We start from the raw sequence: 23,195 nt of genomic DNA on the forward strand, positions 1-23,195 counted from the left end.
GGCCCCCTCCATGCCCGCCCCTATCCGGGCGGGCACGGGGAGGGGGCGGGGGCCAAGCGGGTTCGCCGCTTTATTTGTCTCCCAATTCTTTTCCTAAGGCTGCCTTGCGCGATCTGACACAAAAGAGAGGGACTTTCTCGCAGCTCAGAGCGAGTCCTCGCCCGGCGAGTTGCAATCGGGGGTTCCTCTTGTTGTGAGCCCCTGAGGGCCCCCTCAGCCAGAGGCTCCCAGAGCTCCGTAGGCCATGTGTAGGTTATTTTGGGTGCCGCAGCAAGGTGGTGCAGGTGAAAGGGAAGCGCGACCAAGGCCGGAGGCCGGGGGGCGGAGGCAGGGGTGGGGCGGGGTGGGGCGGGGTGGAGGCTCCGCGGACCCACCCCCCAGCCGGCGGCCCGGGCGGCGAGGCGAGGGCTGGGCAGTGGGTGTTGCCTTCTACCTCTGCGATCGGGGAGGGGTTAGTTTCCCACAGGGGATTTCAACCATCACACTCAGAGCCCGCCTCCTAATCCTCGGGCGGAGCGGCTCGGGGGCCCCATTTTATGGCAATAAAGCGACTTAGCGCCTGCTGAGCGAGCCCCTCCCCGCCGCCGCCCCCGCCCTCGGCCCCACCCCGGGGCTCGCCCGCAGCGGCGGGGCTTTGTTTCTGGGGAGAAGGACCCGGAGCTCTTTTGTTTGGGGGTTTGGTGTTTTCACCCCCCCAATCTCACCCCACCCACCCCACCCCCCGCGCCTCTCCGGTTTCCTGAGCTGCGGGCTGCAAGGGAGGAGAAGCGGCGTCTTGCAACCCCCTCGGCTGGGCCCCGGGGTAATTCGATGCGGGCCTGGCGAGGCTCCCCACGCTAGACCCGGGCTCGCGTCTCGGCAGCCTCCACCCACCGGCCCACCCTACATTTAGCGCATCATGTGATCCTGGTAAGTCATTTGCAAGTACAACAGTTCCCCGGGTTGCCCCCCATTCATTTCCTGAGAACTGCAGAGAGCAGCTGAGAGGCTCTGCTTGTGCGTGTGAGTGTGCGCGGGTGACGCCGTGTGTGCGAGTGTGTGTGTGTGTGTGTGTGTGTGTGTGCGCGCGCGCGCGCGTGTGAGAGAAAGGGCGAGCGAGAGGGGGACTCTGTGTGAGGGAAAGAAAACAATTTCTCCTGCTCTGCAGCTTCTGTTCAGGTCTGTGCCGATTCCGTTTCTTATCAAAATAAACAACCCCCTCTTTTTTTTTTTCCTGCCATCCCAAATCAGACCGTATTCTCTTAACATGTTTTATTTTCCTTCTGTCATCTGCTCAAGTTAAATCATTTTGGTTGGTCTGTGTTCTTAAAGAGGGGAAAGTGTTGGGAAGCGGGAGGGGGCCGGGGAAGGGTGATGCTTTTGCAAAGCAAGTAGCGTCGGTCGGATTCGTGGAGAAGAAAGAGGGAGGTTACTTCCCCCACTCCCCTAAAATTTTAAAAAGAACTTAGCAAGTAAGGTGAATTAAGCCAATGTTTTTCTACCCCTAGTGGAATTGTTGGTTGCAGCGTTTGCCTGACAGTTGCTAAGGATGAGAAATAAAACCCCAAGGGCTGAATTGGGGGGCGGAGAGGAACTGGTGGAAGTAGTTGGCCCCCAGGAATAGAATGGGTTGGATGAATAACTGCCGCACCTGGGCCGTGGTGTGTGTGTGTGTGTGTGTGTGTGTGTGTGTGTGTGTGTGTGTGTGTGTGTTGGAGAGACCGGAAGGGAAAGGGTTAAGACAGAGATGACACTGCTGGCATGAATAGTGGTCCTGGTGCTACATTCATTATTGTCTCTGGTCGTAATGATGTGTAACTGTCACTTGCCACAGTGCCTGATCCACGGAAGTAGCCAGGGGCTGGCCCGTTGGCTGTTATTTTCAATTACGGGGGACCTGGCCAGAGTTGACAAGGGGCAACTTTGCACTTCCACCCGGGCCGGGAAGCCCGCGGAGCCGGCCTGGGAGCCACTTCTTGCCTTAGAAGCTCTTTCCGAGGGCTCGGACTTGACCTCCGCGACGTAGTTGGTGTTCGTGTTAGATGCTCCCCTACTGGGAGAATCAATCCTGCTTTTGTTGGGTAAAGAACTGCCTACTAGAACTTTGCAAACTTTTATCTTTGGGGAAAAGGGTGGGGTGCATTCAACAGTTTTGTTTCGCAGTGCATTTGAGGCAAATGCTTGGAAAAAGTACCAATTCCTTTGTTATATGCCCTGCAGCTTCCCAACCCCCTTCACCCTGCTCTTCGAGTTTTGCATACTTTAATAGTAATAGCCTTAATTCAGCTGATAAAAGCTGACTGTGTTGAGTTAAAGAGTATTAGTACAACGGAATGTGTAATCTGGATAAACAGTTTGTGTGGTTAATATTGTCAGCTCTCTAATTTAACTGTACAGATGGCTTAAGTATGTTCTGTATGGATTGTTTTAAATAATTCTACTGGCTAATCGAATTCTCTGCCGAGCGAGCGCTCTTATATTTTAACTTAGCGTTAATATTCTGTTTCCCTGTAACGTCTAGCAGCTCTATTTACATTTAGTGCATGTGCATCTAGCTGCTTCGGTAGACATCTGCCAATCAGCTACACGTCATTCTGCAAATCCACCTAGACGCGCCTCCGTGCCCTTTTCTTAGTGGAGGATGGAGTTGTTTAGATAAGTAAATGCTTTGAAATAAATTTGGTGGCTTTTAGCAAGCAGCCACTTGTGATGAGAATAGGAGTGGTCACTTTGAAGAGTGAGAGTATGCCATCTTCTAAGAAATGCTTTTAGATTTGGCATTTCATTACAACAGTGGAACCCCCTCCTCCAAAGGAAAAAAGAGCCTGGTTGTGCTATTTGCAGACCTCATTCACATGTTGTTTACATTTTTAAAAACCACATAGAAATTGGCTATGAGTAAGAGGTATACTTTTAGGTTGGAAAAATTTTAATAGTAGAATCTTAGTAGAAATAGGATGTTGAAGGACAGACATTTCAGTTGCATAAGATACATCTTTATTGCTGCAGCATGGTCAGTCTTGATATAGATTGAGTATACTAATCTCCTTTGAGTTGAGGAGAAAGCAGTTTGAGCAATACAAGAATAGGCAGAAATTTGTAATGTATTTCAAAAAAAGATTTATTATTCTATCAACTTATACTTAAACTGGTAAAATTGGAATGTTTTCACATAAAAATTTCATGAACTAAAACTAACATGTCAGGTTAAACAAAACGTATTTGAGGGATTTCTGTTTATTTTTAAAGTCCTTCAGTTATATACCTACAATTTAGTAAGGCATCCTTAAAAGAAACTTCAGTCAGATAAACTTTATTAGGGTATGCTTTTTATTACAGTTTATTGAATGAAAATTGTTGCGCTAATGAGCCCTTAATATTCCCCTACCCTCAAAGTTTCTTTTCAAGAAATGAATGTCTTTTGGGAGGAAATGGCCCTGGTATAGCATTTGAGACCTTGACCTTAGCAACTCTTGGCTGGTGGTTGTTTACTACTGCTGCAGTTTATGCTTGTACTGACAGGGAAGGGACTGCAAACAGTGCATTCACTCTTCTAGGCCCAGGGGAGAACAAATCAGGATGCTTGATGTTCAGTCCAGAGAGCATGCATCAAACCTACAATATCTAGAGTGTTCTGGTCATGTAAAAATATATGTATTTCTCAGGGATTTCTTCTGGTTTCCGGAGAAGGGAAACATGCATTTTCACAACCTCAGAGTGAGTTTTAGATGTTATATCTTGAAACAAGCTGTTATCAACTTAATGGGATAATTTGATCTTAAACATAGGTGTGTTTTATTTTAGCAAAGATGACTTAAGTGCTTAGGCCTTCAGGCCTGTACTAAGGGCATTTTGAATTGGAAATGTTGGTTAATTAAGAGTTTCGAGTAACCTTACCCAGAGAGGCAATGTTGTTAAATAGTTGTACATTGGGCATTTTCTCCATCATGTAAAATGAAAAACATGAGATTTTTGCATTTATATAAATTAAGTAATATTACATGAATCACATTAAATTGGGATATCAGATGGTTTGTTTTCTTGGTATTTTGAGAGAAACAGTATTTTCAATGTCAAGTTTGTAAATGTAACTACTTTGTGCATTAATATGAAATAGTTGTACAAAGCTAGTAATGGCACAAACTCATTTGAAACTTACAAATTTACTCTTTTTTTGGGTATAAATAAGTTTACCCACTTGTGTTCGCATAGTGATTAATGAGCAAAACTAAAAATCTCAAAATAGTTTTGTTAAAATTGATACCATTGTTATCTTTTCTTGTGTAGGGAATAACTTTCACTTTTATAAATTCTGAGGTGGATTGCAGTTGCCTATGTCATTTACATTTTGAAAATATCATCTGATAGTGAACTGGAAATATCTGTTTTCGCTCAGTGTTCAATTCTTTTTTTTTTTTTAACTCAAAACTTAAAAAACAAAACACATTTTTTTTTCAGCCTACAAGTTATACACATCATTCAGCTTTAAATGTGGACAAAATTTAAGGGTGAAAATATTAAAATTAAGTCAGTGGCAACACCCTATAACCACAGCCTTAACTCATCTACCACAACACTCTTCCCAGAAGCAGAATGGGAGTAAACAGATGGGCCTTGCCCTGTGCCCAGAAGGTCAACTGCCTTTGGCCCTGTCAGACCTGCTTGGTTTCTAGATCCCAGTGCCTGCCAGAGAGCTAGCTGTCTGACTTCAACCCACCAGAATTCATTTTCAGGGCCTACACCCGCCACACCCCATCTGATGTCAGCTACTGAGTTCCTGTGGTGGAGAACACATGCTGTGGATTAAATGGTTACTCTCTCTATATATTCTCAGTAATTATGTTACAAAAGGATTTTTCAGTTTTGGGTGTTTATTATCATAAAGTAGCTACTTGACTAGTCATATTGCTCCATAAAAAAATTGTTTTGGTCTGGTACAAGATTACAGGACATTCACCCAAAACATTCTACTCTGGCATGGCTTTTTTTTTTTTTTAAACTTAAAGTCATACTTTTGATGTTAATCTTTTTAATTAATTGATTTATTTAGGTATTTTTGTCTATTTACCAGTGGACTAACTGGACTGGTGGTCTAAGCAATATTTGTATAGAGAGAGTAAGCAGAAAACTCTCGCGTTTGTCTTCCTGCCTGGAACCAGAGAAGGAACACGTTGGTTGGAGAGCTTTGGGATAGTTTTGTCATCCCCAATAAAGGCCGTAGAAGCTACCATAAGAAATCCTTTCGGGCTTTGACAGCTAGAAATTGTGTCCCAAGTGCAACATCAGCATTTTATGGTATATGCAGGTTTTCTAGGGGATTTTTGGCATGATGTGTATGTATATGCTAGGTACACATATATTCACTATTTTATGTATATTTAGTATTATGTTTATTTATGCATGTGTTTTTATATGATTTGTCTTTATATATATCAGCTCATTCCGTATATGTTGACTAATAATTACAGTAAAAAACCACACATGAAGAGAAAAGGGGAAACACATACAAAGTATCTTTTTTCAAATTCTGTGCTTAGTAATATTATTTTCACTTTGAGATTAAAAAGCTCATTCATAACAAAACATAAAAAAACACCCTGCTGCAAAGAAAATAAGCATAAAAGGCTACCGTGATCAATTAATGTCAAAAATGAAAAAGAAAAAAGCCTCCATTCATTTCATAATCGGGTTCCCTCTAAGACCATTCATCCTAGAGGCAGGACTCGCTTCTGTGGCAGCTGTGTCTCAGGTTGAGTCTGCCTCTCTCACTTACTAAGTCTGGATGACCTTGGTCAAGTTTCTTAACTGTGTGAGGGTTAAATAAGGTAATGTGGATAAATGTCACTTTGTAAAACTATAAAGTACTGGTGTGACAGCTGATTTGACAGGAAAACTACTCATGTCCTTCCCTTGTCCCTCCCACAGTGTCCCCCCCCACTACCAAAAGGGATGGACTTTTCCAGCTTCTCAGAGTGAGCATATAAATTACACTTATGGAGAAGGAATTTCCGAGTGTGGGTAGAACACTGCTGGCAGTCAAAGGTCATGAATTCCATTCTTGTCTCCACCAGAGATTTGCTCTGTGACCTTGAGAAAGTCACTGTTAAAAAGTTTCTACATAGCTCCTATAAAAGTCATTCACTAGTTACATTTATAAAATGCAGGTGAGGTATCTAAACTTGGCAAAAAATAAAATACATAAAAGTGCCTTTTACAAAATCATTTACAGAAAATTAAAAGTAAGTACCAACAATGATTCGAGATTGAAAACCTCTAGATTACCTTTTAAGGAGTCCACTGAAGCTTCTCTCACTAGACATTTTTTTTTTTTTTTTTGATGGTACTGGGGATTGAACCCAGGGCCTAGAACATGAATAGGCAAACACTGAGTTACATCCCCAGCCCTTTATTTTATTTTGAGATAGGGTCCCATGAAGTGCCTTAGGCTAGTCTTGAACCTGGGATCTTCCTGCCTCAGCCTCCTAAATCGCTGCAATTACAGGCGTGTGCCACTGTGTGTGCCTAACTATGTCCTAAAAAAAGAAAAAATAGAATTATTAAATTTGTGATATATGCTAGTACAGCAAATTGAATTGCAGCTTCCCCAGCTAAGTCAAGGTTCTCTTAATTGGTATGTCTGAAACATGGCTTATAGTGCATAGTAAAGAAAGGTAGATGAATGGGGATCTTGAATGGTTATTTGAAGATTTATTAAACACATTTTATTTATAGTTACACATTTTAGCATCACCCACATTTCATTTCACATGCAAGTTTGAGGAAATTAATAACTAATTTATGTGATTTCTCCCCACTACATATTCTCTAGTTAAAAAGAAACAAAAACATTTTTTTTTTTTTACCCTCTGCCTAAACACTTTATTCTTACAAGAGCAAAGAAACAGACTGATACTAACTCATCAGTCTAATTCATTTAGACTCTTCCGGTGTCACAAGTACATTTCTTCTCAATTTTGTTCATGTTACAATTATCACTGTTAACATCAGCATTATTTTCTGCAGAACTCTTATTTATTATCCCCTGCTTTAGGAACACGCTCGGTTCCAGCCTGTGTTCTCTGGCTCCTTAACCTGTGAATTCCTTCTGGTGTTAATTGCTTGTTGATGTGCCTTGTTCCTCCCAATAAGAAGCCCCTTGAAAGCAGGAAATGAGTTGTCTTCATAGTTATTTCACTGGCATCTAAATACAGTGCCTAACATGGTGCCAGATATGTAGTAAGTGCTAAAATACTTACTAGAAAAATAAATTGAGGAATAGTAACTTATAACACTATAACGTGCATGCAAACTGTCCTTTGAGTAACTAAATGCCACTCTCACAGTCTTTTCCTACCTAAGTCATATATCTCTAGTTAAACTGACTGATATTCAACTCTACCAGCCATTCCTCAAAATCATTGCATTTTCCTGGAGAAATAAAAAGTTTTTCTTACTGCAAAAAGAAGCCCTGTAGTGTAGTGGACTCAAACAGTGCAGCATAAACCTCAAATTACCCAATTGTTAGCTGTCTAGCTGAGCAAGTTAATTCTCCAAGTTTCAGTACTCATTAGTAATTAAAAAGGAAAATAAGAACAAACAATGTCAACATCTGAATTTTTAAAAAATATTTATTGTTTAGTTATAGGTGGACATAATATTTTATTTTTATGTGGCGCTGAGGATTGCACCCAGTGCCTCACGCCATGGTAGGTGACCTCTAGCCACAACCTCAGTCCAACATCTGAATGTTTTTGAAGATAAAATGTGCATAAAGCTTCTAATATAGAACTCTATGTGTTTTAAATGCTCAATAACTATTAGTTTGCTGTATCATAATGATGACTCTCTTAAAACAGCCATTCATAATGAATAGTAGCAATAAAATAAAACAACTACTCTTTATTGTGTGGCCACTATAGTACCAAAGTTAGGACCTGGACTTTTCATGTTAGTTTATTTGCTATATATTCTTCAGTAAACAGGCACTTGTAACCCTTGGCTTTTGTATAGTTTACTTCCAGATAATTGGTGTGTGGTATGTTTGTGGTGGTATCCCAAAGTTCCTTTTATACACTGAATTTTGACTTATCATCATCATTTAGTGAATCCATCTTTTGAACTATTTTGTGATGGACCTTTCTTGCCAAGTAACAGCGCCCCCTTACTTTGATATTTTGGTAGTAATTTAAAAAATTATTTGAAAATGTTCTTGCTTTTTATCTTTCTTATTTTAATAAAATGAACAGAAGAAAGTGAAAAATGAAAGCGTTGCTTGTAGTTATGAAGAACACCATTTATTAGCTTGATACACAATTGAGGCAATAATCCTTCAGTGTGCTGAAAGTGGTAAGTCTTCACTGAAAGTGCTTAATGGAGTTGAGCTGATGAATTGTGAAAAATAATAAAATTATAGAACAGACAAAATGCCATACAGATATTTTTAATGACTTTATTTAATAGAATGCATATCATTATGGGCTTTGTAATTTCCTTTTTGTCTGTGAGACTAATCTCTAAAACATAAGTCTAGTCTCTTGACTGCTACATATTTGGGTTTTGTACAAGTTTTCAGAAGTGTACTATATAAAATTTGAGATTCTTTCATTATTCAACAAATATTCATTAACATTTATGTCATATAATATATATCTACAGCATATTTTATATATATACATACACACACACACACATACACCCTATGATATATATCATGGTCTTAAAACATATAGGTCATATATACTATTTGTTCTATATTATGATTTATTTTTTATTTTACCATATATTATGATATCTGTGTTATTTTATTTGCTATATTATGGTTTTTGCCTTATAGATGTGGAAGCAGATTATGAGTGAAGCTGAGTAATAAAGTCATGGTCAATAGCTATTTTACAGAGATTTGAACTTTAGAAAACCCTGAACTTTCCTCTTGTATTACTGTCATCTTCAACTGGCATTAATTATAACGTTCTATTATGATGGTATAGAATATAGCAGAAGTGGGAATATTATACAAATAAATATTGTTTACTATCTATATTACTTTATTGGTTGTAGATTTTATTGGTTTATTACATTTACTAGGATGTATTTACTACAGTATTTACCTATATACAGAAGCTTGCTGATACATGTACTAAAAAATTATGAGACCTAATCAAAAAATTTATTTTAGAGGGTAACTACTACAGGATGTTGCACAATAGTGATAATAGTAGATCCATAAATTCTGGATAATATCCATATTGCTAGGTGTTGGAGCTATTATGGTGAGAGTTATAAAAGTAATAAAACATTATTTTTGTAAAAAATGCAGCACTTATCCATTTGACCAAAGCTTTTTTAGCACCGATATATATGGAATCTTGTAAAAACATAGGTAAGACTTTATCATTAATAAGCTGAAAATCAAAAAGGGAAAGTAAGACTTATGTGGAAAAATATAATACAAAATAATTTGTGGTTAGTAGACCAGGTACTAGAAATTGTTTAACCAAAGTCCATGGGAAGAAAAGTGTTCATATCTAGGAAATCAAGGGTTTCAAGGTTTTAGTAAATATGTGACAAAAGTCTTTTATGGATAAAGTTTACTTTTTTATACAAAAGTAAAGCAAATTTGCAAACAGGTGAATGCAAACTAGAAACATTTTGGAAACCATGGTGATTTTCAACTACTTTTTCTGTTATCTTTTCGAACTGATGGCTCTATAATGTTTGGCCAAAAACTTTTCTCATTTGTGATATTACCAGAAGATTTTCTTTTCCAAAATTAGATCCTAGGATGTAGTTGCCAGTAGGGCCAATAATGAGTTTAGTAGAGACTTATTTGGGCTATAAAAGCAAAAAATAATAATGATAACTGATTAGTAAAATTTCAGCAAACATACTTTATATCTAATGGAAGTTCTTTCATGTTGTTGATGGGCTCTGATGTATATTTTATTTTTTACCTACTAGGAACATTTGCCTTGATCCAAAAACTTTAAAAATAGGAATGAGAATTTTTTAAAGAACAATGGAGGACAAACTTGATAACCCAACCAGTTGCAGTTGATCACAAGTGTTGTCAGAGGGGATATTTAGAAAGTAACTTTAAAGTGGAGGGATATTTCAAGGGTGACATCCTCTGGAATAGGCATTAGCTCTTCCACTTAAATGTGTATATAAGAAACTTTGGCAAATATACAAAACACTTCATTTAGAGAGATTATATGGAGAGCAATGGACACTTAATGAGTATATATAAAAGCATTAATGGATTTCTTATTTTATAACGAGCCTGCTGTTGAGCATGGTGGGATTAGAGTACTGTGGATCATGCTATACCAAGGCTCTAGGCTGCAGCAGTTACCTTGTATTTTAATTATAAATATCTTGGAAATTAGTATAGTTTTGAATACTTGAGAAATGGAGTAACCAAATAATTGCTTAATGCTTGGTGGTTCACAGGGTGGTTTTAGTTGGATAGTTGTGTAAGATGGATGGGATTCACGTTACTCCTTTTACTGATGAGCATATTCAAGAGAAGGTAAAATAAACTGGAAAGCAGTTCGGTCATAACTAGAACCCTGACTGCCAACCAGTTTTTGTTCCCATTTCACTCTACTGCTGACTTTACTTAACTTTTTACTTAGTCTCAATAAGCTGAAATTTTGAAAGAGCACATTGCACAAAACAGGTGTCATCTTCTCTTTTCTAGTTCATATGAGATGCTAGTGAATATTGGATGAATTCTTATCTCCTTCCATGGTGCACTAACAAGAGGCATGTAAAAACTCAACATAATCAGCTCTGGAAGGCATTGTGCAATTAGAGACATCCATACTCTGAAGGAAATTAGGGAGATGGTCATTACTTTCCAAGTGCCAGGGCTTGTGCTAGATGCAGAGAATATGAAGGTCTATAATATATGGATTTTGTTTTGAATTACAGGCAGATCAGGAATATAGCAGTGTTGCTGAGCTCAAAGGAAGGGCCAACCTTGTATATATTCTGGTTCAGTTTATTTTCTTCTTTTAGATTGTTCATGTGCCTAAAAAGTAGCCTAGATATTTTTAAATTTATGCTTCAGTCTTTTAAAAGTGCTTTTAATCTTATCAGAAAATCTTTTTCCATTTATGCACATATATCTCTAAGTTCTTTTTCTTTCAAAGACTGTTTGGCACATTTATTGTACATTAGATGTGTTTGATACATTTTAAAGAGGCATTATCTCATTTAATGTTTCCAATCAATTTATAGATAAGTATTTATGGTATTTAAATGTGAATTCATTTTTACTTTTCTGATTCCAGTTTTTCAAAGGAATGCAGCTAAAGATTTTAGGAACTAAGCTTTGTTGGCAGAAATTCATTTTAATGGGTGGTGTTTACAAATATATCTTTCTCACAAAAGCGTGTACTCTTGTATGGTGGCGTTAAGATTCATTTTTAGCATTCTCCTTTCTCTTTTACTTAGCTCTGCTTTTTCCTTTAGCCAACAATAGCATTCCATTCATCTATAACTCATGTCATTAGAACTCTTGGGTATACTTGTATATTTTTCTCCATGTCTATAAGTATTAGGAACATGTTCACATACAAGTTTTTTTTTTGTTATCTCTTACAGCAAGATTGTTTTTAAACTCTTTTTCATTCAGTACTGCATAAGGAAAATCCTACTCAGCTGTTTCAGCTCTAATCCATTAAAAAAACTGCATAATATTTTAAGGGTCTAAGGTACAGTTATTCCAGTCTACTCAATCATACATTAACTGATGGTTGATACTTTGCTTCTGGTTATTGCCGCTAAAGCCAATGTGGTAATATCTTTATAGCCACACATGAATAGATATATGGGATAGATTCACAGGAACAATATTATCACTCTAGCTGCACATGTAATATTAGTCTTCATAAATGGTGTGACATTGCTTTGAAAAGGATATAACAATTCACATGTTTACCAGCAATGCAGGTAAATACCCTTTCCCTGAGATTCTCTCAGCAGTAGGTGATACTTTTTCAGGCTGATGATTGTGTAGTTGTATCTAATTTTCACTTTAATTACTATTTCCTGATTGCTGTGATGTTGAACATCTTTTCCTAAGTCTATAAGAAAATTGGAATTGTTCTAAGAATTGTCTTTTCATATCCTTTGTCCATTTTTTTTCCTCTTGGGTGGTGGTTCTTTTGTGGGAATTCTTTATATTGTAGAGCCAATAAACATCAGACATCTGCATGGCAGATCATTTTTTCATAAACTGATCTTTTGTCTCTTTCCTGTTCATAAGGCACCTTTGCTATATAACATTTAAAATTTTGACATAATTGCTTCTTTCTTTGGTGCCTTGTTTTGTTTAAGGTTTACTCTGTTGCTAAAATGGACATATAATCTATGCCCAGATTTAATTTTTCCTTCCATTTTGGTCTTATCTTTGACCCCTTTGGAACTTGTGTGTAGTGTAAATGGGGGAATCCCTTTTAATTTCCTTTCAGATGCATACCATTGTGTCGTCATTTTCAAGAGAATATAACTTCCAAATTTGTTGTGTCTTATGTTCTCTTACATTTCGTAGTCCCAGACTTTTTTTTTATCTGTTCATGTGTAAAGGAATATGTTATGCATGCTGCCACCTCCCTTGGGGAAAAATATATGAAACCCTGTTATAATTATTCTAATTGAGATTATGTTAAATGTGAGTGTATATAAAGAAACGCCTTCTTTTTACAATTCTTAATTTCTTAAAGGTAAGTTACTATTAAAAACAATAGCTAGAAAAGGTCTAGTTTCTAACACGTAAAAAATATATAGAATAATGAGAAAAAACATTCTTTGTTCCCTAAATGTAATGTCCCCTGCCCCCTTCACCCCTCTCCCCATTTGGCTTCCTTGAGGACTTTTTCTTTTAAGTTAGGTTTTCAGCAATTTCAGTCTGATGTGGATGGATGTATTATCATTTGTAATTGTCCTCCTTTGGGTTCTCTAAGCTGCTTTATCTGTTGTTTGCTGTCCTTCCTAATTTTTTTTCATAAATTATTATGTCATCTCTTTTCAAACATTTCCTGTGACCCCCTCCCTCCTTCTTTGGGACTAATGTACTTACAAGTATAGACTGATTTGTATTGTTCCACTGATCTTAGCTCCTCTGTACTCCTTCCCCATCTTCTTAATTTTTAGTTTGAGTTCTGTCAGTTGACCTTCAAGGTTAGTAATTCTTCGTGTTGTGTCCAGCTATAAGCTCAGTGAAAGAAGTCTTCATCGGTGACATAAAGTTATTTATTTAGCATTTTCATAAGAGTTTTTAAATTTTTCTACTCCTTTCTGAATTTTCTGTTCATGCTGTTTTCCCTTTAGATCATTTTAGATTTTAATCATAGTTATCTTAAAAGTCTCTATTCATAGTTTGAACATTATTGCCATCTCAAGGTCTGATTGTATTGACAGCTTTATCTCTTGACAGTGGGTAATTTTCCTTGCTTTGTTTCTGTGTCTTAATAAAACAGGAGAGATTGAGAATAATTATTATGCTGAAAAATGGACATGTTTCCCCACCCTTACTGGAATTGAGACCAGGGTCATTGCACCATTCAGCTGTATCCCTAGTCCTTTTATTTATTTATTTTTTACCTTGGCAGGGTAAAAAATAAGTTTTTAGTTTGTCTTGAACTTGTGATCTTCTTGCCTCAGACTCCTCGTGTATCTGTGATTACAGGTGTGAGTCACTGCATCTGGCTGAACGTGCCTTTTATTCAGTAATGTGTGTTAGTGTCAGTGGATGGGGGAGGGACAAAATGAGTCACTTGGTGAACAGATTTGCTGAGGTTGCTGTTGCTGTTGAACTGTTAGCTCACCAGAGGGTTCAAGTTCTTCTAGGAATGCTTTGTTTTTACCTTGAGTCTTATAAGACTTCGACTGCCATAGAGATTTCTTTCTCAGTCTTCCTGTTATTCAGCCAGCCCTGAACTCTAGCGATATGGGACTTGGGTTGGGATCTCTGTACTTTTACTTCTGCTTATCCTTAATCTAAGTGGGTTCCTGTGTGTGTGTGTGTGTGTGTGTGTGTGTGTGTGTGTCTGCGCTAGTGCCCACAGTTCTCATACACCAACTGCAGTCAAAGGTCCTGTTTACCTACACCTGGGGTTGGGACCTGTCAGCCTTCCTGTGCTTTCTCCCTGTGGTAGCCAACCTTTGCCTTAAAGTGCAGACTTTTGAGCAACTGCGTTTCCTATCCCTCTATGCATATGGCAGAAATCTTTTTTTGTGTGTTACTGCAAGATTCTGAATCTGAATGAGTTTCCTGCCTTCACCTAGGAGCAATGAATTTTACCTAGTATTCAGTGCAGAGTATAATGTGTGTGATTTTGATATCTCCCTCCACATACTCCTCTCTCTGGGGAGAGTGACAGGCAGAGTTTCTTCTGTCTCTCTCCTAGTGACAAATGTCATCTCTTCCATTAGCAGCAGTCTGCTTTTACTTGGAAGGGTCAGAATTATTTCTTGTCCCCTTCTCTGTGGCATATGACTTGGCTTCATTTAATAGTAGTGTCCAGCATGAGGCCAATTTTTGTGCTTGTGCTCAAGTGGTATATCCCTACCTGCATGCCAGTACTTCCAAGGGAGGGACTCTCTTAGGTCTCTTGTTGTTTTCTTATCTTTTATCTCAGCACCTGAAGGATGTTGTTGCAAATAGTGACTGAGTGCCTGGGAACTGTCTTGCCATGTGTGTCTTCTTGGAATACTAAGTTGTTTTGCTAGTCCACATTTAGCTTTTACAACTTTGCCAAAGTTTTTAGTGGTTTTCTTGCCTTTTTTTTTTTTAAATAAAAAGCATGTTCTTAGACTTGTGATTTAAAAAAAACAAATTTGCTATTTTCTTTTTTTAAAAAATTTTTTAGATGTTGATGAACTTTTATTTTATTCATTTATTTATATGCAGTGCAAAGAATTGAACCCAGTGCCTCACACATGCTAGGCAAGTACTCTACCACCGAGCCACAGTCCAGCCCCAAAATTTGCTATCTAAATAACCATTTTTAGTGTGAAGTTCAGTAGTGTTAATTGTATCCATATTGTTGTAAAACAGATCTCTAGAACTGCTTCATGTTATAAAACTGAAATTCTGTACCTGTTCAACAACAATTATTTATTTCCCCCTAACCTGAGCCCTTGGCAACCACTGTTCTACTTGTTATTTCCTATCTGCTTTTATGATTATTCACCTCTTTATTATTTTAGCCAAATGCAATTTTCTGTTTCTCTGTAATGGGGACTATCCACTGGAATGTTACGCAATGGAGTTAAGTTCATCTTGTTGTTTTGTAAGTTCAACTTTGGGCTCAAAAACAATGATTTTTAAGGCTTTCGTCATATAAAAATTTTCTTTCTATAACTATTTTAAGTGTCTCAGTTTTTTTTAAATGCCATTGAACTTTATTATAGGTACATTTTCATATCCTGATAAATCATCCATTTGTTCCTTCAGTTGACAGTTATAAATGATTGTATTGTAAGATTTGTTGGCATTGAACTATCCTTGCATTATGGAACAAAGTCTAATTTTTCATAATTTATTACTTTTGTATAAGTTGATTCATTTTAATTGCAAAATTATAATAACATATAGAATATTACATCTGTATTTGTAAGTGGGATTGATCTATATAAGATTACTTTTTTTTTTTAAATTGAAAATTGAACCTAGAAGTGCTTTACCAGTGAGCTATATCCCCAGGCCATTTTATATTTTATTCTGAGACAGGGTCTTGCTAAGTTATTGAGGTTGGTCTTGAACTAAGTTGCTGAGGCTGGCCTCAAACTCATGATCCTCCTGCCTCATCCTCCTGAGTGGCTGGGATTATAGGAATGTGCCACCACACTGATTATATAAAATGTTTGAATAAACTTTTTGGTGGTTATGTAAATAAATTGAGAAAATATTCATGACTGTTCATGAACTGTAATTGGGACTTCACTTCCTTAAAAACTGATGTGAATTTTTGTGTCATGGCCTTATTTTTGTCCGTTGGTGATATATATTTAATTTACTTGACAATTTGTTCCATGTATTTGTCCGTTAACATTTTTAACTTTGTTTTTCCACCAAATTTTAGCTAGGAAATTACCCGTTTATTTATTTATTTTTGTTATTTAGTTTTTATTTTATAATTATAAACTTTAAAATCTAGCAGGAGTTGAGAGGGAAATAAGGAAAATATTGAACCCAAAGAACTGCAGGGAGAGCACAAAAATTATGGGATATTGTGAGCAGATGGGGTGGAGGGGTGCTCTCCTGAGCTGCAGACAGAATGGTTTGGTGGTTAAGATAAACACAAGTCAAATGTATTGGAATGTCCCACAGTTGCTAATGGCGATCTTCTTGCTGGTGTTGCCATTCCCAGACCCCAAGCAATCCACGGCTTCCATGGTGTTCATGCCCTATTTCACCTTGCCAAAGACCACGTGCTTGCCATCCAGCCACCCAGTCTGGCAGTGCAGGTGAAAAACAGGGAACTGTTGTGTTTGGCCCAGCATTTGCCATAGACAAGATGCCAAGACCTGTACACTTCAGGATGAAGTTCTCCTCATCAGACTTGCCACCAGTGCCATAATGGCGTGTGAAGTCGCCACCCTGACACATAAATCCTGGAATAATTCTGTGAATTCAGGAATTGTTATAATTGAATCCTTTCTCTCCAGTGTTCAGAACATGACAATTTTCTTAAATAAAGCTGACTTTGGGGCTTTGTCTGCAAATAACTTGAAGGAGACAAGGCCCAAGGGCCCACCATTGATGGTGATGTCAAAGAGCATGGTGGGGTTGACCAAGGCTGACAGAGAACAACCATGGGGGAAGCCTCCCCTTTGCTTTAGGCTATTATTTTTTAAATTTTTTGCCTCAGGATAACATGTAATAGTCTCATTAAATCATTACATTTGTTCTATTGACATGTGTGGTTTCTTTCTTATATCTCATATTATTTTTCCTCTTAAATGTTCTACACCTTTGCTTTTATACTCTTACACATTTTTATAAAAATCTTTTGGATTTATTCACCAATTATAACATGTTTTTCCTTGGTTTTGCTCTCATGACTTTTAGTAATGCATATATATATATATATATATATATATATATATATATATAATTCTCTGTAGTCTTTTTCTTTTCTTTTACTTATTTTTTAAAAAAGGCTTCAAGACTGTGAAAGTATTAAAGTTAGAAATACTGTTCTGAACAAGTCCTTTGTTGTATACTGTATCTGATGTTCCGAGATTATAACTTTGTCTTAGCTTTTCACTACTGTGACCACAATACCCAACAAGATATATTTATTTATTCATAGTTGTAGATGAACACAATACCTTTATTTTTATTTATGTTTTTTTATGTGGTGCTGAGGATCATACCTAGAGGCTCACAGGTGCTAGGCAAGTGCTCTACCACTGAGCCACAACCCAGCCTTCAAATAATGCTATTAGGGGAGAAAGAAAACACATGACTTCTTTAAGACACCACCACTCTTTGAAAAGTTTATAATGCACTGTCATCAGTAGAACATTTCAGCAACATGCAAAACTCTGCTGTGTGCAGTGTGAATTGACCCCTGTTAGATGGGATGTCCTGGGTTGTAGGGAGCTCAGTAGCTGAATGGATACACAACTGTTTTTATTGAGATTATATTTTTATTGAAATCTTTTTTTTAAACATTTATATTTAGGTGTAGATGGACACAACATAATGCCTTTATTTTTATGTGGTGCTGAGGATCGATCCTGGGTCCTGTCCATGCTAGGCGAGTGCTCTACCGCTGATCCATAATCCCAGCCTCTTTTCTTGGAATCTTTGAAAACAAAATAACCCTATGAAAACTCTAATTTTCTTTCCTTTTCTCCTCCAATTTGGATGGACCTTTGGTGCACTTTAGCTTCTCCCTCATTTTCCTCTTGTAATCTGCTGGTTTTGCTGAAATGTTTGCTACTTTTTTGTCAGACCATGATGAGAATTTTCCTTCTTTTGCAGATCCTTGCTCAATGATATCTACGTGTACCCAGACCATCAATTTTGATGTAACTATCATACATGCAATGGCTTATTTCCCATTACTTCTCCTTTTCTTTCATCCGTCCTTAGCAGGAGGTCTCAGTACTGCTCTGATTCACTTATTATTTGGTTAGAATGATTCACTGTGTGTATGTGCAGATGTGTACATGTGCAGCGACCCTCTTAAGCTCTCACCTTCTTACAATTAAGGTCCCTGGGAAACTGATTTGTAAATTGGCCATTAGAGATGAAAATGTATCAGAAGACTTGTTTAGTTTCATTTTTATATCTAGTTTTGGAACTTTGTTGACCATAATTTAATACATTCAAGGCGTGGTTAAGAATGCATTTCTCCTTTGTTGCACCAACCTATCAGCCTTCATAGCTATTAGTTTTCTTATTCACCAAGCAATGGATTAACTTCCTGGATGGGCAATCATAGTATTCATTTGTAGGAGACTAGTTAAGTATCATTCAGAAAAATACTGAGCTATCTTTTGCAACCTAACTAATGAAGTGCTTACAAACTTTATGTCTGTTTTGATGATCCTTAAGAATTTTATTTAACATAATTTCATAGGTAGTATGTTCCCTAACAGTTTACCAAACTTCACAAAAGTCAATAATCATCGCAAAGAGATATGGCTTATTTAAAGAGATTAAAACGGCAGGCTGAACCACAGACGTTTTAAATGTTTTTTTTTTAAGATCTTTTTTTCTTGTGCAAATAATTTAATATATGGGAAAGGTGAAAGAATAGTATAAGAAACCCTCACTTTCCCAGGCTAAACCTCAGCAGTTCTTGGGATTTTGCCATCTTGTTTCAGAAATCCCTTGGTTTGCTCTTCTTTTGCCCCTTTTAAGCTGTAAAGCTAATTTCAGACATCATATAACTTTACTAATAAATAAATACAAATAAATAAATAAATTTATTATACCTGTCAAACAGATAAGAGATTGGACAGAAACAAACAAAAAGCAAACCCAACAACCCATGACCCACTTCGTTTGCCACAGTACTTTTGTCCAGGCTAAGAAATTGACATTGGTAGGTTGCTGTATTTGGGTTTCTTCATTTTTTCTATTAATATCTTCTTTCTTTTCCATTGTACAGATCAGGTGCTGCATTGCATCCAGTTGTCCCATCTGCCTAACTTCTCCTATTCTGTGATAGTTTCATAGTGTCTCTCTTTTCCATGATCTTAACAATTTTGAGTAGTACTGGTCATTGTTGTAGAAGGTCCTTTGGTTTTATTTCATCTGATGTTTTTTCTCATGATTAGACTGCATTATGGGGTTTAGAAAAAAATATCAGAGGAAAAAGTGCCCTTCTCAATGTAATATATCAAGTTTCATTATATCATTGTATCCTGTCTTGAGATCCACAGGATGTTATTTGTGATGTTTATCTTTGTTTACTTAAAGTAGTGTTCTTCGCCAAGTTTCTCCACTATAAAGTTACTTTTTTCCTCATCATACTCTTGTTTCTTATTTTGAAACCAGTCACTAAGTCTTCTTTACCTTTAAGGTAGTGTGTAGGGTGAAAATAACTATACATAGTATTTAGAATTCTATAGTTTTTTTTCTTTTCCTCCACTTATTTTTATTTTTAAATCAGTAGGGACATATGTAGGTTTGTTTAGTACATGGATTCATAATATAATACCATGTTACTCAGATTTTCCAGCTTTGATTAAAGAGCTCTTATGTGTTTGGTAATAACCCTGTGCCATCCCCCTATTCTTTTGTGTCTGAGCACTTTCTTACTTTCTGGTGTTACTGGATTCCAGAGGCTCATCTGGTGCTTCCCCTGCTGCTGCCACCAAACCAGCCATTGTCTGTGGGTCTCTGGTTCATCTTATTGGAGAATAGTATTTAGAAACCAAGATCTGGGTGCTGGGTATTGTTTGTTCCCTGCTGGGGTAGATGCTGTTTTCGTTGTGAACCTTTGTTGGTCAAAATCAACCAATTCCTTTAAATCTTATTTTTTCAGTTAACTGATAATGGAAAGACCAACAATTCTATTTGATGTGGAAACCTCATTTTGATCAATTACTTGAATTTTCATAACTTATCCTGTTGTGATAAGAGTAGAAAAATTAGGTTTCTCACTGTACCTTGCAGCAAGGTGGGTGCCATTTTTCTCATATTTATTCCTTTCTAAATCTTTATTATTTTGGTGTGTTGGTATATATAAGGAATATTTTATTATGAATTTAAGCCTATGGATACACTGTACTGCTTGCACTATTTCATAATTTGCTATATATACACACATATATTTTTAAATTTTTGTAGTAAAGGACAGGATGCCTTTATTTTATTTGTTTATTTTTATGTAGTGCTCAGGATCAATCCTCACTCATGCTAGGCAAGTGCTCTGCGACTGAGCTACAGCCCCAGTCCCATTGCAATATATTTTTATATATTAATCGTAGTCCATTAATCTCTTTAGTTAATGTAAATCTTGAACAGAATAATTATTTCAGCCATAATTAGAGTCAAAAGAAGTTTTGAGGGGCTTGGGTTGTGGCTCAGCAGTACAGTGCTTGCCTAGTGCATGAGAGGTGCTGGGTTCCATCCTCAGCACCACATAAAAATAAATAAATGAAACAAAGGTATTGTGTCCAACTACTACTAAAGAAAATAAATATTATTAAAAAATAAGTTTTTAAACTGCTATCTTAATTTCTAACATTCGAAGACCATAGCAGTATGATCTGAAATATTTTCTGAAAAATCCTGCTTTGGAATCTTAAACTGTGTACTGGGAACAATTATAGTCATGGAAATCAACTCATTCTCATTGAGTGTTTATAATGTGCAAAGGATTGTGTTCCGATAAAAAGCCTAAAATCTTGAAAAATATGGCTTTAACACTTGGTAAGTTTACTTAATAGTTTGACTTTCCACCACTCAAGTAAAACCACACTTGCTGTAAAACATTCATGACTATGTATGAGGAATTTAAAGAGATCGAAGCCTCAATCAGAGCAGGTCTTTGCAAAATTACTGTGTGAAAAAGAGTGTTGCATTATGAGGCAAAAAAAAATGTATGTATTTCTGGACTTTTTCCCCCTAGGAACAAAGAAATAGTCTCCATTGATCTGTTTTAGGGCATTGTGTAGAGTAATTCTTAGAGCTCAGCAAGAAAATGCTGTTGAAGCTTTCCCGCTATGCCTCAGTGGTTCTTTTTTCAAATAGGACTTTGGCAGAGAAGGAAAAGAAATAGTGTTTTCTATTTTCATTTTTTTTCTCTCTTTTGGGTTTATCTATAAGTTTATTTCATATGAGTCTGAGATAAGAAGCATATATTTACTGAGTGTTCATAATAGTGAGTTGAATGGTGACTTTCAAAAAGATGTGCCCATATCTAAATCCCTGGAGCATGTGAATGTTACCTAATTTGGATAAGGATATTTGCAGATGTAATTATAGATCTTGAGATGAGAACATCCTGGATTTTCTTAGTCCAGGGAAAACTCAATGACAAGTTATCTTGTAAAAGCAGAAGAGTAAAAGATGATGTAAAGAAGAGGCCGAGAGAGATTGGAGTGGTGTGGCTGCAAGCCACAGAGTGCTAGGGAGTGACAGCAACTGTTAGATGGCGAAAGAGGCATTGAATGGATTTGCCCCTAGAGCCCAGAAGGGAACTGTGGCTTTGCTGTCACCTTCTCCAGAACCGTGAGGAATAATTTCTCTTGCTGGCCATTAGGTTTGTGAAAAACCCACTATGGGGAGGGCATTATAATAAATGCTAGAGGCAGAGCTGAGCCACACAAAGTCTTTGCTACTTGGATTTTTTCTTTTATTTTTTTTATCAGAAATATTGAAGTGTTAACACTAAGTTGTATGGCAAAAGTTCGTACTGAATGTTCTGAAACCATCCAAGGGTGCAACTAACTTTGTTGATCCGGAGGACCTGGTGGAGTCGATGAGAAGGAAACATTGGTGCTGGGCTTGAGGGGGGACTGAGTGTGATGGAAGAAAGGGGATGGAAGGTGAGAGGGAGGGGGAGATGGATGTGAAATAGCACATCCTGCTCCTTTCCCTGTGAGATGAGTACTACTCCACCTGGAACCCTTGTTCTTTTCAGATTGAGAATAAGATAGTATCTTGTAGCCACATTGTCAGCTGGATTCTGCCATATTTCAGACTCTCCCGGTCTGTGTCTGTGGCAGATCTCATTCAAGAAGTTTTAAATATCATCTGCCACCCAAACTTTATCACTCATTCTTTTGACTCAGCCCCTTTGACAGCTTAGTGTGTAGTATGAACTCAGTGGCCTGTGCATACTCCCACAGTGATAATGAACTCTAAACTTCTGCATAAGGGCATATAGAACAGTGTAGGCTTTGCCTGCCCTGTAAGCCCTCTGCAAGCATATATACAGTTGTACCCTAGCGTCTGTGGTTCTAGAACCTCTGCAGTACCAAAATCTGTAGATGCTTAAATCCTTCTTAAAAAATAGTGTAATAAGTATTATTACACTATTTATTATTCATTTGCAAATGAATAATCTTTGAATTATTTATAATTATCTAATGAAAGATAAGTACTATGTACGTAACTGTTACATATTATATTTCTTAGAGAATAATGACTAGAAAAAATGTAAACATTTTATTTATAGACCTGTGGACTCTAACCCAGCCCTTTTTTTTTTTTTTTGAGTATTTTTGGTCAATGGTTGGTTGAATTCACGGATGTGGAACTCACATACAGAAGGGCCAATGTGTGTACACACATAAACAGACACACTCCACGTGACGACTATTCCTACAGAGCAGGCCTTAGCAGGACTGTATGACCCATTTGATAATAAAGTGTCATAGAATAACTTTTTATTTTCACAGGTCATGTAATTCTGCTATAAAGAACAGACATTAAAGTTGAATAATTTAAAATCTGAGCCAGAGTATGACTGATGGAAATTTATGACTTTCTATCCTTAAACAGATATTGAAGGAGTTTACAAATAGCCAGAAAAATGCTTAGGTTTTCTTTCATATCTTCGCCTTCTTCATAAGTGGAACTTTAAAAAGCACCTTCCATGGGACTGGGGTTGTGGCTCAGTGGTAGAGCGTTTGCCTAGCATGTGTGAGGCACTGGGTTCGATTCTCAGCACCACATAAAAATAAATCAAGGGCCACCAACAACTAATAAAATATCTTAAAAAAAAAAGCACCTTCCA

At 37.2% G+C, this 23,195-nt stretch overlaps 1 protein-coding gene and 1 pseudogene across 11 annotated transcripts in view; one reads left to right on the forward strand and one right to left on the reverse strand.

Moving 5' to 3' along the window:
• Positions 1 to 398: 398 nt before the first annotated feature.
• The window catches only part of Klf12 (KLF transcription factor 12), a 434,856-nt gene continuing 412,059 nt past the window's right edge, over positions 399 to 23,195 (forward strand). For 4 of the 11 annotated variants that reach the window (XM_078015787.1, XM_078015789.1, XM_078015790.1 and 1 more), the window contains exon 1: positions 402 to 909. The gene's annotated coding sequence lies outside the window, so the exon portion shown is untranslated. Of the gene's footprint in view, positions 910 to 934; positions 1,159 to 23,195 lie in introns of those variants that run through there. The other 7 variants (XM_078015797.1, XM_078015792.1, XM_078015793.1 and 4 more) reach the window with 3 other exon arrangements.
• On the reverse strand, positions 16,294 to 16,615 carry LOC101975499 (peptidyl-prolyl cis-trans isomerase A pseudogene; annotated as a pseudogene).

The sequence above is a fragment of the Ictidomys tridecemlineatus genome, chromosome 6 (assembly GCF_052094955.1).
Source record: "Ictidomys tridecemlineatus isolate mIctTri1 chromosome 6, mIctTri1.hap1, whole genome shotgun sequence".
NCBI lineage: Eukaryota > Metazoa > Chordata > Mammalia > Rodentia > Sciuridae > Ictidomys > Ictidomys tridecemlineatus.